Here is a 19,540-nt window from a genome sequence, read left to right on the forward strand (position 1 = left end):
GAGCAGGAGAGAGAAGCCAGCTTTAAAGCGCATTTGATGCGAGTAAGTGGGCTTAACTTCAACACGCAATATGCCAACTGGAGCAGGCAGCTGCAAGCGAAGTTGGAGTGCGATTGACTTCACAAATCGTAAATATTTATTATAAAGAATATTATAGAGAATGTTCTGACTATATATGTCATGTTTACGCGGAACATGTTCTGCGTGCGTGTTCTGCTTACACAGAGCATAAACGTACATGAATATGAAGCGTATGTGCACCTTTGGTGTGTTAGTTCCAATGCGGTCACGCTTTGTACTGGATATAATGTATTAGTGCATCGTATCGTATTTGAAGGCAGATGTGTGTGTTGTACTCAACTATATGCAATTTCCAACTGATTAATTTGCATTACAGGGAGAGCAAAAACCTTTAATTCGTCAGTCTCACTTGATCCCCCTTCTGTGGGAAATTACACGTCAATAAACCTTTTAGTGCACCGTTTATTTCCCAGTGTGTTATGTACTTGGGCATTGCCTACGAGATCCGCATTGCAATGATGCCGCATTCTTGAAAGCGACGAGGCCACGTCCCAATGTTTCCGCCAGCCATCGATACGAGGCGCAAGCTGTCCGTGCAGCGGCTCCTGCTTCGTGTCGCTTTTTGTCTCTCGCTTCTGTCGGTACGAGCGATACGGAGAGCGCTTGTTGACCTCGCTAAGCTAACGGCATAGATTGCGCGATTCAAAGAGGGCAGCAGCCGAGTTGGCCGCAGAGCGTCCTTCCAGACGGAAGCGAGCAGCGGTGCGAGCTACGTACCGTGCTGTGATCGAGAGTGAAAAGCTCGGTTTCTTGGTTGTGTTTGCGGCATTGTTTTAGTAGAAAAAGACACGGAGGCACGTTACTGTTAACACCAGCTGCTTTTTATTCAGCGTCAGTTCTCTCGTCCTCGCTTCGCTCATCCGTCTCTCCTTGCGCTCGAGCAGTAATCGGCTGCCGAGACGGCAGCGGCGAATGAGATGCAAGAGAACCGGAGCCAAAACATTTGTCTCAGCAGGTGTAGTTTATAGGGTGCGCAAAGAGTAACTTCGCAGTGCTCTTCCTTTCTTTATGCTATAAACAAGTTTTTAAATCGCCAATGTGAAACCCAAGTAGCGATTATATTCTTACGTTAGATATGATATGGCGCTGCATAGAATAAAAGCTCGCTCGTGTGTTGAGAAGGAAGTAAAAGATGTACGTCCGTTGAATCTCTCTCTCTCTTCGTTTGAAATTGAACGTAGTTAAATTTTGATTCCAGGTGCGCACAGAATTCGAAGGTATTGCTCCAGAGGGGGTGCGCCATGCCCGCTTACTTGCAAATACACCCATAGCACAGATAATTTTGAGTAAAAACAAATGTGCCTAAAATAAAATTCAAGGTATACGTGCATAAAGATAGAGCACGCTTTGAGAAAGAGCGACATGACTAGCGTGCAAAAGGCACCGGTGGGATTCGAACCCACGATCTCCTGTTTACTAGACAGGCGCTTTAACCAACTAAGCCACGGCGCCGATGCGCGGTAGAGAATATCAGCTTAAAGCGCACGCTAGGGTAGGCGTGAGGAATTTTTGAACTTAACAAATTTAATAAAGTTGGAAAGTGGGACAAGTTAGACATCTAAAAACACAAATTGCTCGAGATCCAAATGGAAACACGACAGGGGCGACGGAAATCTGCCTTATGGTATTTTGCCCTCACTAACATGCCGATTTACCCCGGTATTCCAGCCTAATATACGCAGTATTCGTCGAATGTAAAGTGAGACAAAAATGGGACATTATCAGACGCGACACTTTCGCCCTTTACGTACATGCAAAAGGCATCGGTGGAATCCGAACCCAGGATCTCTTGTTTGCTAGACAGGCGCCTTAACCAACTAATGTCACGGCACGGACGCATGGCACACCATATCCGCTTCAAACACTACGCAGGTTATGCATGCTACACATGTCTGGCACTTGATGGGCATTTGAGTCATGAGGGAAGGAAATAACTTGGTCAGAACGAACTACAGGTGAAAAGACCGGAGCCGTATTGCGGAGCCCCGCCATCCGTCTCGTCGAGGAGCAGCCCAAGTAAGCGATAAGGGCGGCTTGCGAGCCGAATACAAGAAGGTAAATCTAGGAGGGAGGGGAATAGAATCGTTGCAAAGTTCGAGCTTTTCTTTTTAATCCCTTACTTGTTTCTTTCTTTATTTTTTTTCGGAACGCTGCCATTCGCGATAGGATTCTCATGTTCGGTATATCCAAGCCTCGCCAAGCGTGGCATCATAACACATCATAAACACCGGACTTATATAGCAAAAATACGTATCAATTAAGAATTAAATTCTAGGCTTTTACGAGCCAAAACTACGATCCGGTTATGAAGCATCACGTAGCTGGGACCTCTGTATTGATCTTGACAACACGGGGTTCTGTGTACTTGAATACACGAGCAGTGGCACCGGACATGATCAATGGTCGGTCTTTTACCTAATCAAAGGTCCTGGAAGCCTGGCCTCACAGCTCGTCAGCCCAGAAAGCTACACGAGCAGCACATAAGGCGACAGACTTAAGTGCCCGACTGTAGACTATAATGGCACGTTGCTTGTGACTTTGACTCTACAGCACCCTCCCCACTTGTAAGGTAGCAGACTGAACATAGTCCAGTTAACCTCCCTGCCTTCTCTGTCTGTTTCTGTGCTCGAGAATTTTAGCATTTCGCCTTCATCGAAATGCGGCTGCCGCAGAACGCGATCGAACCCGAAACCTCGAGCTCAACACCGTAAAGCCATAGCCACTAAGTTACCCAATCAAGCCCAATCGAGCTCGGTGCGGTCCCTCGTCACGGGGGCTTTGGCATTAGCACGGTATAAGGAGGGAATAGTGCAAGTAATGATAGATTCCCATAGAAGTGAGAATACGTGGCAATGAAGTGCGTTTTAATTACTAAAGGACACATTTCGATGTCCTTCAAAACGTAAACTTTGCAGTTGAATTATTCATTCTGACCGGGGATCAAACCCCCTGAAAGGCGTTTATCGGACATGGTCCCAACAGTTTGTTTTTAGGTGGCACCAAAATGAATCCCTTAGTAGCATTATGCTATATGGTCAGGTGGATGCCATTTTCTCCTCACGTGGCGACTATATGAGTAGCGTGATCGGCTAAGAAGTGAGGGCTAGATGTGTGTACTGCTCAGATCAGTGGCGTAGCAACAAGGGGGGCCGGGGGGCCGTGGGCCCCGGGTGCAAGGGGCCAGTGGGGGGGTGTCATATACGTCTGAAGACACCCGGAACTTGATACCCTCGCCTTCCTCGACTACAGCTGGGGGTGACAGAAGACCTATGGGCCCCGGGTGCTAGACGACCTAGCTACGCCACTTACTGCTCTTCTTTCCATATCGCTTCACAAATCGAGGCTTTTTCCTCAATGACGTCGGAATACATTGGTGGTGGACCTTTCACAGCAACGCAGGGATTAAGAAAGACGCTGTAGCTGACGGCTCCAGTTTGAATTTGGCCACGGAGGCTTCTTCGACGTGTGTCCAAAGTTTGGCACAGGAGCGCTTTGGGAGCGTTCTGGCATGATCTTACTAAGTCGGTTACGTGAAAGCACCACGGTGCTTGTGCACGGCGACAGCGCATATACGATCGATGCTTCGAAGCTGGGCAGAGTTCCGTCCGTGCAGCCACAAAAGGACGGTTTTGCTCGTGTGCTCCGTCGAGCTTCTGGAGAGACGATCAAACAACCCGTTCAGAAGATGGGTCTTCTCGAAGCGAGCTATCAAGAACCAGCTGCCGAGTGAATGTCCTGGCCCATACGGGAAAACATTGATGATGATTGTCGACAAGCGGCAAAGGATGATAGAAGAAAACGAACAAGAACAATTGTGTAGTACGACCAGTAGAGCAAAAAGATGGAGCGCTTGGCCTAGGGATTTTAGCGCGCGACACCTATCGGCCGAAAGCAACAGTCAATGAGCCATCTGGCCATGTGAATAATAAAGAACGAGCTTAAAATAACTCGATCTAGGTTTGAAAGCAGTGCCCATTTTGCTACGAACGGTTCCACAACTTCCGTCGACATTCGAGAACAATAAAACGAATTGCCAAGTAAAATGCCATATCTCGATAAGTATATGCCAGGATTGGTAAATGACACAGTTGTCGAAAATACTGCAGTAAGAAGCATAACTAGCGCAGTGACGTGACAAAAATAATGCAGAAAAAGTGTGTATTATTAACGGTCGCTTTGAATCAAACGGCGTTATATGGACGAACTAGAGATTGCCGGATGGAGAAATTTCAACAGTCGATAGCTTGAACAATGGAGTTGTACCAAAGCCGTGCGAGGGAAAGCCTGCGTTAATAACAAAATGCTCAGCTAACGTCAAGGGGCCAAGGTAATGGGCGACACGGCAAGAATATCAATTCGCGGAGTGCGTAAGGTTTAGTTGTTTTTAACAGCGTCCGCAGCCGCCCACGGCGTTTCCGACTCGGGACGTAAAATCAGTCTAACTCAATGTCATCGCTCGTTTCCGGAGCCAAATGAGCTTAAAAATGGCCTTAAAACGCTTCTTTTACTCGAAGACAACTTTGACGATGTGTTTCTGATGGGTAAGGAAGAACAGCTCTAGAACATGAGCTCCTAGAAGCATTGACTGCTCCGGACAATGCATCGCGAGCTGCGTGTTGTGATCGCGTATTTCCGTTTTGTCAAGGTCGCAAACACGCCGGATGCACGCTGTGTTTGCCTGACTCTTGTGCGCCTGCGGGAGTGGCGAGAAAAAATCTGCGTTATGCTCACGGATAAGGAATGCAAGTTTCCAGAGTGGTATAGCAACATTGAATGAGCCAGATATGACGAATACACGCTTCTTGGCTAGTTGTTTCACGAGTTAAACTTTACCATTTTTTACCGCTAGAAATGTGCTTCTTTTCGGTGCTTTTGTGTTTACACATCATCTTTCGAGACGTATAAAGTCGCAACGTATACTGCCATACATAAAATTATAGCCTAATTACTAGTGTTTTGAATAGAATAATTTCTTGGACAATTTTTCAGAATTCTGTTGTGGAACGGCGAAGAAACACATCAATGAACACGAATGAAAGTGATTATTTGCTATTTTTAACACAAGTACTGAACGTAAATAAAGAAACCAGAGATATACAAAATTTATACCTGGTTTCAAGTTCCCAACGTTTGTAGGTCAGATCATGCAAAACAATTATGAAGATTAGTTGGCTCCAATTCGAGACACAGTGATGCCCATGCAATGCGGCTAAGACGTAGCTTTGCAAATGTACAAAAAAAATGTATGTTGCTATTGTACATGGAACATTTTTTTTCGCATTGCAGCAGGCACCTGGTTTGTTTTTTTACTACGTTCTCTAGGCTTACGAAGCAATGGTTGTCAGATCAGGGAGAATGCAGAAGCCTCCTCATACACGAGTATTGCGTTCGACCACCTTTTCTGTGCAAGCAAGGTGGTCCAGTGTGCTTCCAGCTGACGTTGCAGCCCCCACGGCCTTTGTTCACTACATGTGCCGTGCTGCATATATATATATATATATATATATATATATATATATATATATATATATATATATATATATATATATATATATATATATATATATATATATATATGTGTGCAAGCTTGAGTGATAGGTCGGTATGAAATCGACCGTGTGCTTTTGTGCGAGTGAAAACCTCACAAGAAAGACCGAAGAGACTGCCCGTGACATAAGGTGGCGAAGCGCGCACGGATGAAAGAAAAATAGAGTTACACTTGAAATTGGTGGAACGTACCGTGGCACTTGCCGTTGTGTGAGACGCCGTTAACGCAGTCTACACGTTGGATTTAAAAAATTACAACCCAAGAGAAGCTTATGTGTGTTCCTTGCTGTAGTGATCTAAAAGTTATGTTGTCAAGTCGACCAAAGAGCAAATCTTCCGCCTTTTATTGAAGAAGAGCTAGCAGCACTGGAGGATAGTTTTGACGATATCTCGTGGATGTTTCATTTTTAATGGCTCCCAAATCTGCCAGAAATCCTAAAATCTGACAAGTGGTTACAGTTAAGTCGTCATTTCAGACGGTGCAGGAGGTGGTTGTTCCATCGTTTGTCCTGTCGCTTTCTACGTCTCCGTACTCATCTTTAAAGCTGGACTCTTAGTTCTAAGACGTTGGAGCAGCAAGACGAACCCGGTTAAGACAAATTTTTGGACATGCCGAGAAAAAAACATGCAAGTGCTTTGTTAGCCCCATAAAAAACCCGTGAAAAGCACTTAATGCGAAGCGATCATTCCGTTAAGCCAAACTTGCGCAACTAAAGCTTGCTATTGGGCATAGCGAGATACCCGGAGCGACCTGTCGCTCCGGTAAAACCAGACGCTGTTAGCGTCGACTTGGACTATACGCCAGTGTCGATGACGCTGTGAAAACACGCAGGGCTGACACTATGTATACGTTAAGTGAGGAAGTCCTCGAGGTGCCTCTGCATGTCGACTGGCCAGGACGCCACACGAACAAGTGCTTGCGCATGATGCCCCGCATCCTACTGCACGGCTTCTTCTTTTTCAGCAAGAGGACGCGGACGACTTTTTGAGAAGTCAAATATCGATCTCGATATAGCGCACAGATTTTCAAAGCGGCAGCAAGTAGTGCAATTACTGAGTAGTCCAAACAAAGTATGTAAATCAGTGCTTAGACTCTTGCGAGAGCCATAAATGCTTCGTTTTCTTACACGTATCTTCTGATTTTAATACTAGGGTTGACATAGAATAACAAATTTAATTTCTATGATGAACTTCCGATGAGAAGAAAATACTTATTTCCCCTTCAAGTTCGTCTTTACGTGAGCTTACTGCGTATCCCAAGTACCGCTCTAACGCTGTTGGGCGCTATGAAATGTGTTGCCAACGTGGCCCAGCGTTGAGCTTGCATCGGCGCCGCTTGGCCTCAAAGCAGTGTACTCTACCGAGTGGGCTTCTTTGGAGCGGTCACTGCATCGGCTCGGCTCATTGCCACATCCACCACACTCGTGCGCGCACGATATTTTTCGAGGGCGGGAGTTGCGGCAAATGCTTCCCGCGGCCGACAGACGCAAACGCGAGGCGGCATCGCCCGCTGTTACAGGGCCCCGCTGACGTCAATGCGAGCCACGGCGATAGCGTCTATCGCAAGCACCGCCGGAGGACAACCGTCAGCGGCGGTGAAGCAAGTGGCCCGACTGCCGTCAGCGGTTGCGCCCTGGTCGCCATGTGAGGGAAAGCTCCGGCTCGGAGCCGGCTTATTCGAAGGAGATGAAGCATTTTTGAAAATAAAGTGAAACTTCTCTTTTCTTTAATTAAATTTATGTGTAGGAGAGTTGACACCCGCTACTCCTTCTCGCTTAGGCAAACAGTACGTAGCAAATATAGACCAGCTCAAACACACATACACACAAGTAAACTAGATAGAATAATAAATTAAAATGCAAATTAAAGTGAGAACGTCCTAACAGACAGTTCGCATAAGGTTCAAATTAGACCATTGTGCGTCACAATACACAGAATTTGCTCTGCAAGTAAAGTAACTTAAGATTACAAAGCAGCCTACTGGGCAGTTCACTTATATTTCGCGGAAGCTTTCTTAACAAAAGCAAATAAAGATATTTTAGCGTCGTGCTCTGCATCTTTTGCACTGTATAAATGCACATTTTTGTTTAGACTCGAAGGGAAGTAGTTACATTGTTTACCTAAGCTTTGCGAAAGCTTTAGTCGCAAACTATAGAAGTCTTTCAAAGCAGTGTACAGTGTATCCATTTTGTCCTCTTGGGACGTTTCAGTTGGCGCAGTTCAGGGTGTTGTCCTACATGTATTTGTGTGTTCGAGTTGATTACAACTTATACGCGTAAACTTCATGTCCCACTTTATTGAAATTTCATACTTTGTAAACTTCTGTAAAATAATTGAAGATTTGAATAAGCTATCGCCTCCCAACACTCACTACATTTTAGCCTTCTCTTTTATATTAGAGTAGGCTTCAACAAGCTCGCGTTATGGTGACGCGTGCCATCATTTCAGCAAACAGCGCGAACATGGGAAGAAGACTAGGGAAACAGCCAACGTGGGCACTGGCTTCCAACAAAGGTTTATTGTTTAGCGGCGAAATATGCAGTAGAAGGAAAACGATGCAAAAGCAGGACGCCCTTCAGAAAAAAAAAAACAAAGGAGAGAGGGAAGGGGAAGGCCGACGTTGGAAGACAAACTTCCGGAAGCGTGCTTTATTCCAAAGTAAGGCTCTAAAGAATGTGTCAACGTGCCGTCTCTTGTGCTCAGTAATAAAGAATGCAAGTATACAGGGCGTATTTTTTTTAGCTGCACCAATTTTTTTTTAAACATTGCCTATGGCAGGTAACACAATTCTAACCCTTGATCTAAATTAGTCGATGAGGCGGCCATCACTTCTACGAGAAGTCAAAATGTTCATTTGAATAATTAACGTATTTAAGCTAATTATCTTTTATTTAATTAACTAGAATTACTTTACGCCGCATACTTCGATCTACGAATTTTAACCGCTGAGTTCGCACGGCGTATCCACTTGGAACGAATCCTCTGGACAGCACCAACATTAATTTTGAAAGTGTCAGTCGAAATGCATTGGTGCTGCAGTTAATTTTGTGCTTCACTGCATAAAACAGAGGTTTCTTTAGAAAGTAACTGCAACGCCAGTGCATTTCGTCGGACACTTTGAAAATTAATGTTGATGCTGTCCAGAGGATTCGTTCCAAGTGGATGTGCCGTGGGAACGAATTCTCTGGGCACCTCGACAAGCAATTGAAATCAAAGATAGAATTCTGCTATCTTCCATAGGCAATCTGAAAAAAAAAGTCGGTGCAGCTAAAAAAAAGAAGCACCCTGTATATTTGGAGCTACACCCGCATTTTGTCAGATATGTTTGAAATGGCCTGGGGCAAGCTTAAAATGTTAGTTTGTGGTTTTCATCTAATTACCTAATGTTTATCCTGCTGCCTTCCTCGCGTCTGTCCTCATGTTTCTTGCGCTGATTTCGTGTATAGTTAATAGCATAGATTTTTAAGAGGACCAGAAATGCAGTTTACTATATATTCTTTCCATCCTTCTGCAGAACTTCCGTAGCAAAAGTCGCAAGCAAAATCTTCCGAAAACAACCGCCGACACGTTGTCAGTTTATAGCTACCTTTATCGGTGCTGAAACCACGGATGAGGTCGGGAACAGCGAACTTGTCATCTGCACATTGTTTACTATTTCGCAAAAAGGCAGAGTTGATATAATGGCGCAGCGGAAGCGATATCAGCGGCAAACGATGTACATCGGCCGTTTGCCATCGCCACTGAATAAAACCTTGGCCGCGAACTGCGCCTATTTGAGCGCGCTATTGTGCACCCGATAGCTGAACGGAATGTGATGATTTTGCGTAATGATGGGATCGAACGAATAGCGGTTGTGGAACCCACCTGCCTCGTCAAGTATTCAGTTTAGTAAATTTACTCATTTATTTAGTTAAATTTAGTTTTAGGTATCCCGCAATGAAATGACCCATATAGCAGCTGTCGCAGCGCCCTGAATAATCGAAAACAAAGCCTCGCATTTGTTTATTCATTTAAAGCTTAGGTGGTTTTCTCAAGTTGTACGCTGCTGCATCCACCTTAAACACAGCCAGACGAGAAATGTAAAGAGGGATCACGTCGTCATTGGCTATTGCGGCATTAAAGCGTATCCCTCATATTTAGAAGTTTGTGGTCTCACCTGTCAAAACCACGCTCTGATTAAGACGCACGCCGCAGTGGGTGACTCCGGATTAATTTGGACCACTTGGGGTTCATTAATGTGCACCCAATGCACGGTACGCGAGCGTTTCTGCATTTCGCGCCCATCGAAATACGGCCGCCGTGGCCGGGATTTGATCCCGCGACCTCGTGCTTAGCAGCGCAACGGCACATCTACTAAGCCGTCACGGCGGATGAATCGCATCCTTGCTAGAAAAGAAAGGAACAATTATTCTTCCACCTCTCGCTGTGTGCACCGAATGTTTGTCCGGTTATCTTTCTTATTTCTTTTTTTGCACTCGCTGTGTCACAGACACTCGACCTACAACCATACGCACTGGGCCGGCAGCTCGTATATCTCCTCGCGCGCTGACAATGAAGCCAATATTTTTGCTTGTATACTAGTAGTGGTATCGTAGCTCTTCATTTGCGCATTGGCAGTTGCAGAATGGAACACGCGGTGCGCTTGTGCCTATACCGCGCTTCTTTCTATGAAAATTTGAAGATGAATAAATGCTGCAGATAAGGTGGGAAGCAGGCTCAGTATACGCTACAGTGAAGTATTATTTCAAAACTCTTTTCATTTTCACGACAAAAAAACAAACAAAAAAATCTCGATTACTATTGCAGAAAATAAAATCCACACACACACACACACACACACACACACACACACACACACACACACACACACATATATATATATATATATATATATATATATATATATATATATATATATATATATATATATATATATATATATATATATATATATATATATAATTCAAACCACATGTGACGTCACAAATTCAAGATATTGTTGCAGGGAAGGGAATGAAGACGCTCAGTCGATCTAACAAAAACGAACAATGTTGCGCCTTGCTGGACTGCATTTCTATGTAACGCTAAATGCACGGCTGTTTGCACCTGTACGCCATGCCTCTTCCTGGCGGTGCTTTTTTCTCGTATATTGGCTTGTTTTCTCGCAGAAGAACCTGTACGACTTCCTTGCCCAACCTTTGATTCGCTTAGAATGCAGCGTAATGCTCCTAAATTCATGCACAATTAGGCGGCGTTCAAAACAACAATCGATCGACAGAGGTCATGTGGCCGACCGTGACCGATGATGATGGTCACACCTTACGACCACACAGCGATGTCGGCGAGCGCGACGTGCCGTCGCCGAACCGAAATTGCTGCCTTCTGCGGGAACAACCGTCGCCACGTGAAACAACCACCAGCGCATTCCGACGGCCTACCACTGCACCGCCGGTTAGTTGACCAGCCTTGCGACTCCACTCGCGGAGCTGCAGAATCGCTGAGTGACTTCGCGAAGCCGGTCGTTCTTCGACCAAGGCGTCCATTCCGTCGCTTTCCGGCCAACGTGGTCGCCGTGCCACCTCCGCAACTCGCCGTAGTAGGAATGCCGCGAGGAGACTATGACGTCACGCGAAGCTGGTAAAGGAACTTGAAAAATGCGTCGCCACGCATTCCTCCTCGTCTTTGATCTTACCGAGCCTCTCCTCCTAAGTGAGGGCTGTTGGGCATTCCGGAAATATAATGTAGCAATGAAGCTTAACTCGATAATACAGTTTGGTGCCCATTGAATACCAGCTACGCTGATTCTGTCGCTATGACGCTCTGCTGCCGAGCACGAGGTCGCGGGCTCGTGTCCCGGCCACATTTAGATGGTGCCAAAAACGTCCGCATACATGTATATAATCGGGTGCATGTTAAAAAAAAGTACCAGTTGGTAAAGAATAATCCGGTGCCCTCCACTGCGACGTACCTTCTGACCCACTGTGTGGTCAGAAGGTAGGTGTAGTTTATTTTTATTCAGTGTCCATGAATTCGGCCATTGTTGTGAACATACACGGAGTATGCGATGCCTTTCCAACTTTCTCCAATCAGTTCCAAGCCTCTAAGCATGCGCAGCTGGTTCTATACGCTGCCACTTGGGACTCGGTGACTGAACTCCCGCGATTGCCTTTCAAGTGCCTTTCAGGCAGAACGCCGAGTCTTCCAGCTCTACTTATTTTGTGGATTTTTTAGACTTTGCCAGTGAACTGCTATTTTCTCCTTACCTGCGATTGAGATGGAGTCTCACGCGCGTCCGCCGGAGTCGGCAGTGCCCGCGGCGGCTGCCTCCAGGAAGCGCAACGGCACCGAGAGCGACACTGACAGCGACGACACCATGCAGTACTATGTCAGCGGTGAAGATTCCAGTGACGAAGCCTTCGAGCTGGTGCGGAGCCGTAAAGCAAAACGAAGGTTTCTCGGCGCATCCTCGAATTCGAGTGAGTCCACCGTGAGATCTTCGCGGAATACCGAGGAGCTCACCATCCTGTTCACGCCAGTTCTCGCTACAGACAACCTGAGACGCCTCAACAGGCAAGCCGTGTCTTCACATCTAGAGGCACTGGTTCCGAATGAAATCAAAGACATCAGAGTGAATACCCGTAAGAACGTCCTAGCGATTGACGTAGAACACGCGGCTGGGTTGGATTCTTTGCGCAATGTCACGGAGCTTGGCGGGATGAAAGTCCGCCCTCATATTCCGCTGGGCAAACAAATCAGTAGTGGCGTAATTTACGATGTTGATGAGACCATCGTCGACTCCGATCTGTCAATCTTAATCAAGCCAGCTACGGAAAACACCATCATCACAAACGCCTTTCGTCTCGGCACGTCGCGGTGTGTCAAAATCATATTTAAAGGCGAATCCCTACCTTCGCATGTAAAAGTGGGTCATTTCCGACACGCAGTTCGCCCCTTCATACCAAAACCACTGCAGTGCTGGAAGTGCATGAAGTTTGGGCATGTGAGTAATGTGTGCAAGAACACTACCGTCTGTTCTCGCTGCACTGGACCCCACACCACCAACACATGCGAAGCCAGTGTGCTGAAGTGCACAAACTGCAGTGGCCCTCACGATGCCTCCTCGAAGGAATGCCCTTTTATTCGCAAGGAAATGGCAATATTGAAGAAAATGGTTAGAGACCACTCGTCTCACCGAGAAGCAGCTATATCTGTTAGGCGGCGACGATCGCGTCGCCGACGTCGATCACGAACCTCCAAAGCCTCTGCAGAGCGCCAGCCACGTGCACTGCCACCCACTCTACCGCCCAGGCCCAACGCAGTCGGATCAAAGGACAAAGATGCAACCACCAGCCCTGCTGCTGACGTGTGGCCTGCACTCCCGAGGCTACATGCTGCTACTGAGCGAAATCAAACTTCTACGGCAAGGGACACTTCGACTGTTCCTGATAAACTGACAGACCAAGATCAACAAATTGTTGGCATGATCAGCTCTCTGGTGAGTGCTATTCGTGTTCTTCTGGACAAGATACAGACACCAACAGCTCGAAGTGCGTTGTAAGTGCTGGATGCCATCAATCCGGTACTAGCGAGCCTTCAGAAGTCCAGTGCTTGAGAACTTCTACAGCACAACCATGGCTCATCGACAGCAACAGCGATCGTTCCGGGATGATGTCACAAGTGCCTCCATATTCCAATGGAATGCGAGAGGCCTAAGGTCACGTATTTCGGATTTTCGACAGTTCGTGTTTGACTACCACTTTCCTATACCGGTGATCTGTGAACCGAACTTATCAGCTTCCATAAGACTATCAGGATATGAACCTTTTGTTTCAACAACGTGTGTCCGTAGTAGTAAGGTTCTAGTTTACATTCGCAAGGACCTAACGTATTTTTCGCAACCCGTAGCGCCACACGACGGTAACCAATACGTCTGTGTTAGTGTGAAAAAGAAGAGACTGTCTTTTACTATTATTGGCGTCTACCTATCCCCAACAAGTCAGTTTGACAGAAAAAGACTAGAAGATATTATGGCTACTACTCCCGGTCCTTGGATAATAACTGGGGACTTCAACGCTCACCACCATATATGGGGAAGCTCCAGGAGAAATTCGAGGGACAGGTCACTAATATCCTTTGCATCAGGCCACAACCTGTGTCTTCTAAATGACGGAAGTCCGACATTTCTGCGAGGAACAACGTACAGTAGCTGCCTTGACTTGACTTTGGTGTCACGTTGCCTGACTTCGAGCGTGCAGTGGTTCACTGATATTGAAACCCATGGAAGTGATCACATTCCGACCTATGTGAGAATCAATGGTCTAGACGCCACATTACCGGTTGTATCTCACCAAATCGATTGGTCAATCTTTCAAGATCGAGTAGAAGACATCTGCAAGAAACATATCGCACGCAGATTAGAAGATATAATTGCAGACGCAATGCAAGATTGCACGCGTTGCTTCACACATTCGAAAAAGCGTACAGAGAATGACATTGAATTGGAAAGGCTTCGTACAATACGTCGCCGTGCTGAAAGGAGGTACAGGCGCACAAAGTCAATTCTTGACCTCAGAGAAGCTCGGCGAATGCAAAAGAAGATAAGACGCCGAATGGATACGCTAGCGGATCAAAGATGGAAATGCTTTTGCGAGTCACTAGACCCCCGCAAGCCATTGTCCCGTGTGTGGCGTACCTTACGGCGTCTTTGCTCAAGACCCCAGCAATGACACCCTTTTAACGCCCTTGCTCTCTATCAAAACCGCCGAGAGATAGACGTTGCAGAGGATTTTTGCGCGCAAATCACCGGCGGCACAGTTTTAGTCCCTGCGATGGCTTTAAGCGACATCCCTGGTCCACGAGATACCAGTATGGAGGCTCCCTTCTCTATGGAAGAGTTAGAAGCTGCTATGGCGCTCTGTAGGTGTTCGTCTTCACCAGGGCCCGATGGCATAACATATACTGCTTTGCGCCACTTAGGCCGAGAAGCACGAAGAGAACTCCTCAGCCTTTTTAATAGTTCATGGCAAGATGGTGTCGTCCCACAGGAGTGGAAACGCAGTCGCCTGGTACCGCTACTAAAAGCAGGAAAGTCGCCGCTCGAACTGGCATCATATCGGCCTATAGCACTTGCTAGCTGCGTCGGGAAACTCATGGAACGCATGATCCTCATGCGTCTCGAATGGTACCTAGAACACCACAAGATTTACCCTGATTCTATGGCGGGATTTCGACGAGGCCGTTCATCGATTGACAGTGTCATCGATTTAGTGTCATCTGTAGAACAGCAAAAATCATGGAAACGATCATCAGTAGCGCTCTTTCTGGACGTGAAAGGCGCTTACGACAACGTTTCCCATCAACCCATTCTAGACGCACTTTTGACAATTGAACTAGGAGGGCGAGTATATCGATGGATCAGAAACTACTTGACACAAAGGTCCTTGTTCGTACGTACGGAAGATGGTCCAACTACCGACCACTACATATGCCGAGGAGTTCCCCAAGGTGGGGTTCTAAGCCCTATTCTTTTCAACCTCGCGCTTCTTGGGCTGGCCGAATCCCTACCGGAAACAGTGAGTGTCTCAATCTACGCCGACGACATCTGCATCTGGTCATCAGCGGTCACTCGCCTGCAGGTTCGAGCACGGCTGCAGAAAGCAGCAACACAGGCATCTCACTATCTTCACACACAAGGCCTTACCATCTCAACAGAAAAATGTGCGTTAGTCGCTTTTACACGAAAACCAATGTCTCGTTATCCAGTATGCATTAATGGCCAGCCTATCTCCTACAAGAGAAATCATCGGTTTTTGGGTGTCATTGTGGACCGGGACCTCTCTTGGAGCCCTCACGTTGCCCATTTGAAGAAGAGGCTCACATCTATTGTTCATGTCTTCAAGTTTATCGCCGGGAAAACATGGGGATCGTCAGTGGGCTCCATGCTACAGTTATATCGAGCACTTTTTATCGGATTGCTACGTTACAGTTCTCCCGTGCTTGCTAAAACATGCAAGTCAAATCTTCGAGAACTACAGAGCGTGCAAGCACAGGCACTACGTGTTTGCCTAGGACTTCCGCGGAGCGCCTCAACAGCAGGAACCATTATAATGGCTCGAGACCATCCGATCACGACTTACATTAGCATCGACACGCTTAGGGCCCATGTTCGTCATGTTTCACGCATACAATCAAGCTCTCTTGCCTACCTGCCAGAACGACGACCGCAGGCGTCCTTCTCCAACGAGGTCAGCATCCATCGTGCCTGTCTACCGTCGGGCTTCACACCCTCAGCACGTTCAACCTCAGCTTTGTGGTGTTTAGAACAACCTCAAGTGCGTCTCACGGTACCAGGAATAAGAAAGAAGACCGACCTGCCTACCTTGGCCCTGAAGCAAGCAGCTCTGGATTGTTTGAGCACTTTCTACTTTGACCGAATCCACATATGTACGGATGGCTCTTCCACTCAGACCAGCTCCACCGGCGCAGTGGTTATACCATCACGATCAATTAGCATCCAATACAAGATTTCTCACATGACAACATCGACCGGATCGGAGCTTGTTCCACTCCGAGGTGCCGTTGATTACATTAACAACCAACCCGCTAATCGGCGGGCAATATTCTGCGATTCGAAGGCGGCCTTACAATGTCTTCTGTCATCTCTTCGTCGCGGGTCGTGTGAACAACTAGTGTCGGAGATACGAGAAATGCACCATTGTATGATAGCGAAAGGACACGACGTCGTGTTTCAGTGGCTGCCCGGTCATTGCGGTATCTCCGGCAACAACCTCGCTGACGAAGCTGCTAGAAAAGCCCACGAAGGAGCAACCCTTGTTTCTGTACCTTTATCGCGGTCCGACGCAGCCCAACACCTAAGCAAGGTAGCACACCGTATGACATTAGAGAAGTGGCACACACCTGAATTCACCCTAGAACGATTGCATTCCCTCGACCCCTCTATATGCAACTGCGGCTGTTACCAGGACTTCAGCGAAATGAGGCAACAATGCTGTGCCGCTTACGCTTGGGCGTCGCATTCACCAATGCGTATACGTTTTTGATTGGAATGACTGATAGCGCCGACTGTAATGCCTGCGGTGCCGAGGAAACTATAGAACATCTACTGTGCTACTGCCCATCTTTTCAAAACGAAAGACATGACCTCTGCACAGCTCTCAATCAGCTAGACAGAACACCGTTCACCTTGAAGAAGATCTTGGGACCATGGCCTCGCATATCGCAGCTACAAAAGGCCACAAAAGCTCTGCTGCGATATTTGAAGGCTACTGGACTGAGTCAGCGTCTGTGACCCGGACTAAGTGACCGAACGATATCCCCAGTGGACTTTCTCTTCTTCTTTTATTCTTTCAGTCCCCTTTTCCCTTTCCCCAGTGTAGGGTAGCCAACCGGGCTCAGTCCTGGTTAACCTCCCTACCTTTCCTTTACCATTTGCTCTCTCTCTCTCTCTCCCCGCAATTGCCTCTTGCCTCAAATAAACAGCTTCTTGTTTCCACAACTTTAATTCTTACAACGAAGTCGGCGCGCATATCTCACGACACCGCAATTTGTCCTGTGCACGAGCGGCAAGCCGGCGCTGGTTTCCTCCCGAGGCGTTAGAAACGGTGCATTGCAAGCGACACGACAAGCAAAGTAAGAAAGCAGACAACACAAACGTCGCAACTACTTACTACTCGCATATGTGGCCTCAGTGACTCTTGGTGCTCGCCTTATGTCGTGTACTCTTTTTTTGTGAGTCGTGCTGTTTTGATTGCCTCTTCCTGAAGGACTTTTCACAAACGAGCCTAAACGTTGATCTATTCAAATGCTTTGTCTCCAAAGCACTAGTTTAGTACCTAATTAAATCACTGTTCACTCTAAGCCTTGCGATAAAATGCTGAGAAAGCATCTCCCCTTTTATCTCTTATTTTATTTTTTATTTTTATTCTTTGCCGCTGGAATGACGACGGTAAGGCGATGGTGTATTTTCTTTCGAGGCTGTTTCTACGTAATAATTATGACCTGAGACTTTTTACGTTATCTCTTTTCATAGTCATGGTGATTTTCATGTCTGCTTGAACCCGTCTGCGTGTACTTCCTGTAAATCATGTTTCGGCGAAATCATATGTAACGGCTGTCGTAAGTTTGCCAAGTGATCCTTAAAGTTATTTTCAATGGTTATGTATTCAAGAGAATAACTGCTCCATGGTCTAGTTGGTATTTGCTGAAAGACAAATTTAATGCAAAGAGGAAACACACAAAAAGAGAAGACACATATTGACGAAGCACGGGTGGGAATTTCAATTTATTTATTTAGGGTGCAGACCCAGGAATAAAGAGACAAATACAAGTATATATACGCAGACTAACCACATTACTTGAGGCAACCAGCGGTCGAACAATGTCGTCTCCGATTGATTTAACTGAAGCGAAGCGTCACTTATACTATTCGAGTTTTCTTTCTTATATATATTACGCTTCCAGTAACCCACGTGCGTTCTGATTCTTGCTTCTGCCAAGGATATTTCTCACCGAAATTTAGTTCACACATACAGGCCCTGCAGTGCGCGGGAAACTGCACCACGCCGTTTTCCTTTGGGTTTCGGTCGTGTTCTCTGGCTCGTTCAGGGAGCCTCTTTAAGTTGACATTTTCATGTCAAGTGCTCGTGATTCCAACTATATATATTTTTTAGATTCTGTACCGAGATATTATTTATTTTATACATTACTGGCGCCCCAACCGAAAAGCTTTGTTCTGTCTTGGAGAAACTACAATAAACACATTTTATAGATGCACACAAGAGGACAAAACTTCCCGTGGTGGCCGGTGCCGACGCATCGTTTGCGTCTTGCCTGCGATTTTACCCTCCTCATATCAACACCAGTGCGCTTGATAAAGACAGAATCAATGGAAGCTCTCGCTTTTTCCAAGAAGTTGTTTCTAGTTGCGACGAAAAACCCACCTTCTTTGTCAGCTGCTGCAAGACAAAGGCCATTGTCGGCGAGGTAGGAAACCACCCTTTCGACAGGAATAGCGCTTTTACGAGGAGAGTACGACCGGAGCACGTCCGCACCCTCAGACACACACCGGTCACCTTCACATTCCGGAGCACGCCTCGACACGTCACGCACCATAGTAAGAAGCTCCGCTGGAGTGTTCCTTCCCACTGTGCCGAACTGTGGCCCAAGAGCGAGAGTCTGTGCGACGAAATTCGGCAGGGACACACCTATACGTCTGTGTGAACTTGATCTGAGGAGGGTAAAATCGCAGGCAAAACGTATATTATTGGAATTGAATCTAGGCACTCTTGCGCAATCTGTAGACAGCAAGAAGGGTTGGCCCTTCGGCTGTTTTTCTCGGCGAAAACCCACAAGCCAGAAACACCCTTCCGTGTCATTATTTCGGAAAAAGGCACGTGGCAATATTCTCTTTCCTGTTGGCTTCAGTGTTACCTTAAGAAGCTACACGTTAATGATCCGTTTCTGGTTAAAGGATCCTCCGAGGTCATACACTACCTTTCTCAACATTCTGACGTCCCATTTAAGGCTATGTCCATAGATATAAAAGACTTGTTTTATTCTATTCCGCATCAGGTGCTCCTGGTTGTTGTCGAAGAAGCCATTAGTAGTTTTGGTCAGCGCTTGTCTCCGTCGTCCTTTTTGTCCCTCGTCTATGTATGCGCTGTAGGTGACGATTGATACCATGGAATACCAGCTATCCCGTACCCAAACCTTGTTTCACTACCTCGCTAATCGGGAGATCGCGAGAGGCAGCGCGTGTGTGACGCGTTGACGCGATTGACAGCAGCCGTCACAGTCTATATATATGGCATCGATGGGCGCGCTCGCTGCACGCCATTGGTGAACAGACGACGGCACGCTACTCTGGTGCCATCTCGTAGCGGTCGCCGCCGCA

The 19,540-nt window shown here is 46.7% G+C and overlaps 1 non-coding gene across 1 annotated transcript; it reads right to left on the reverse strand.

Annotated features, from left to right (window-relative positions):
• Window positions 1-1,459: 1,459 nt before the first annotated feature.
• On the reverse strand, window positions 1,460-1,533 carry TRNAT-AGU (transfer RNA threonine (anticodon AGU)). The gene has a single exon. It is a non-coding gene; the product is annotated as a tRNA-Thr (tRNA).
• Between the last annotated feature and the right edge of the window lie 18,007 nt (window positions 1,534-19,540).

This window comes from Dermacentor albipictus, chromosome 10 (genome assembly GCF_038994185.2).
Source record: "Dermacentor albipictus isolate Rhodes 1998 colony chromosome 10, USDA_Dalb.pri_finalv2, whole genome shotgun sequence".
In the NCBI taxonomy this organism is placed as follows: Eukaryota; Metazoa; Arthropoda; class Arachnida; order Ixodida; family Ixodidae; genus Dermacentor; species Dermacentor albipictus.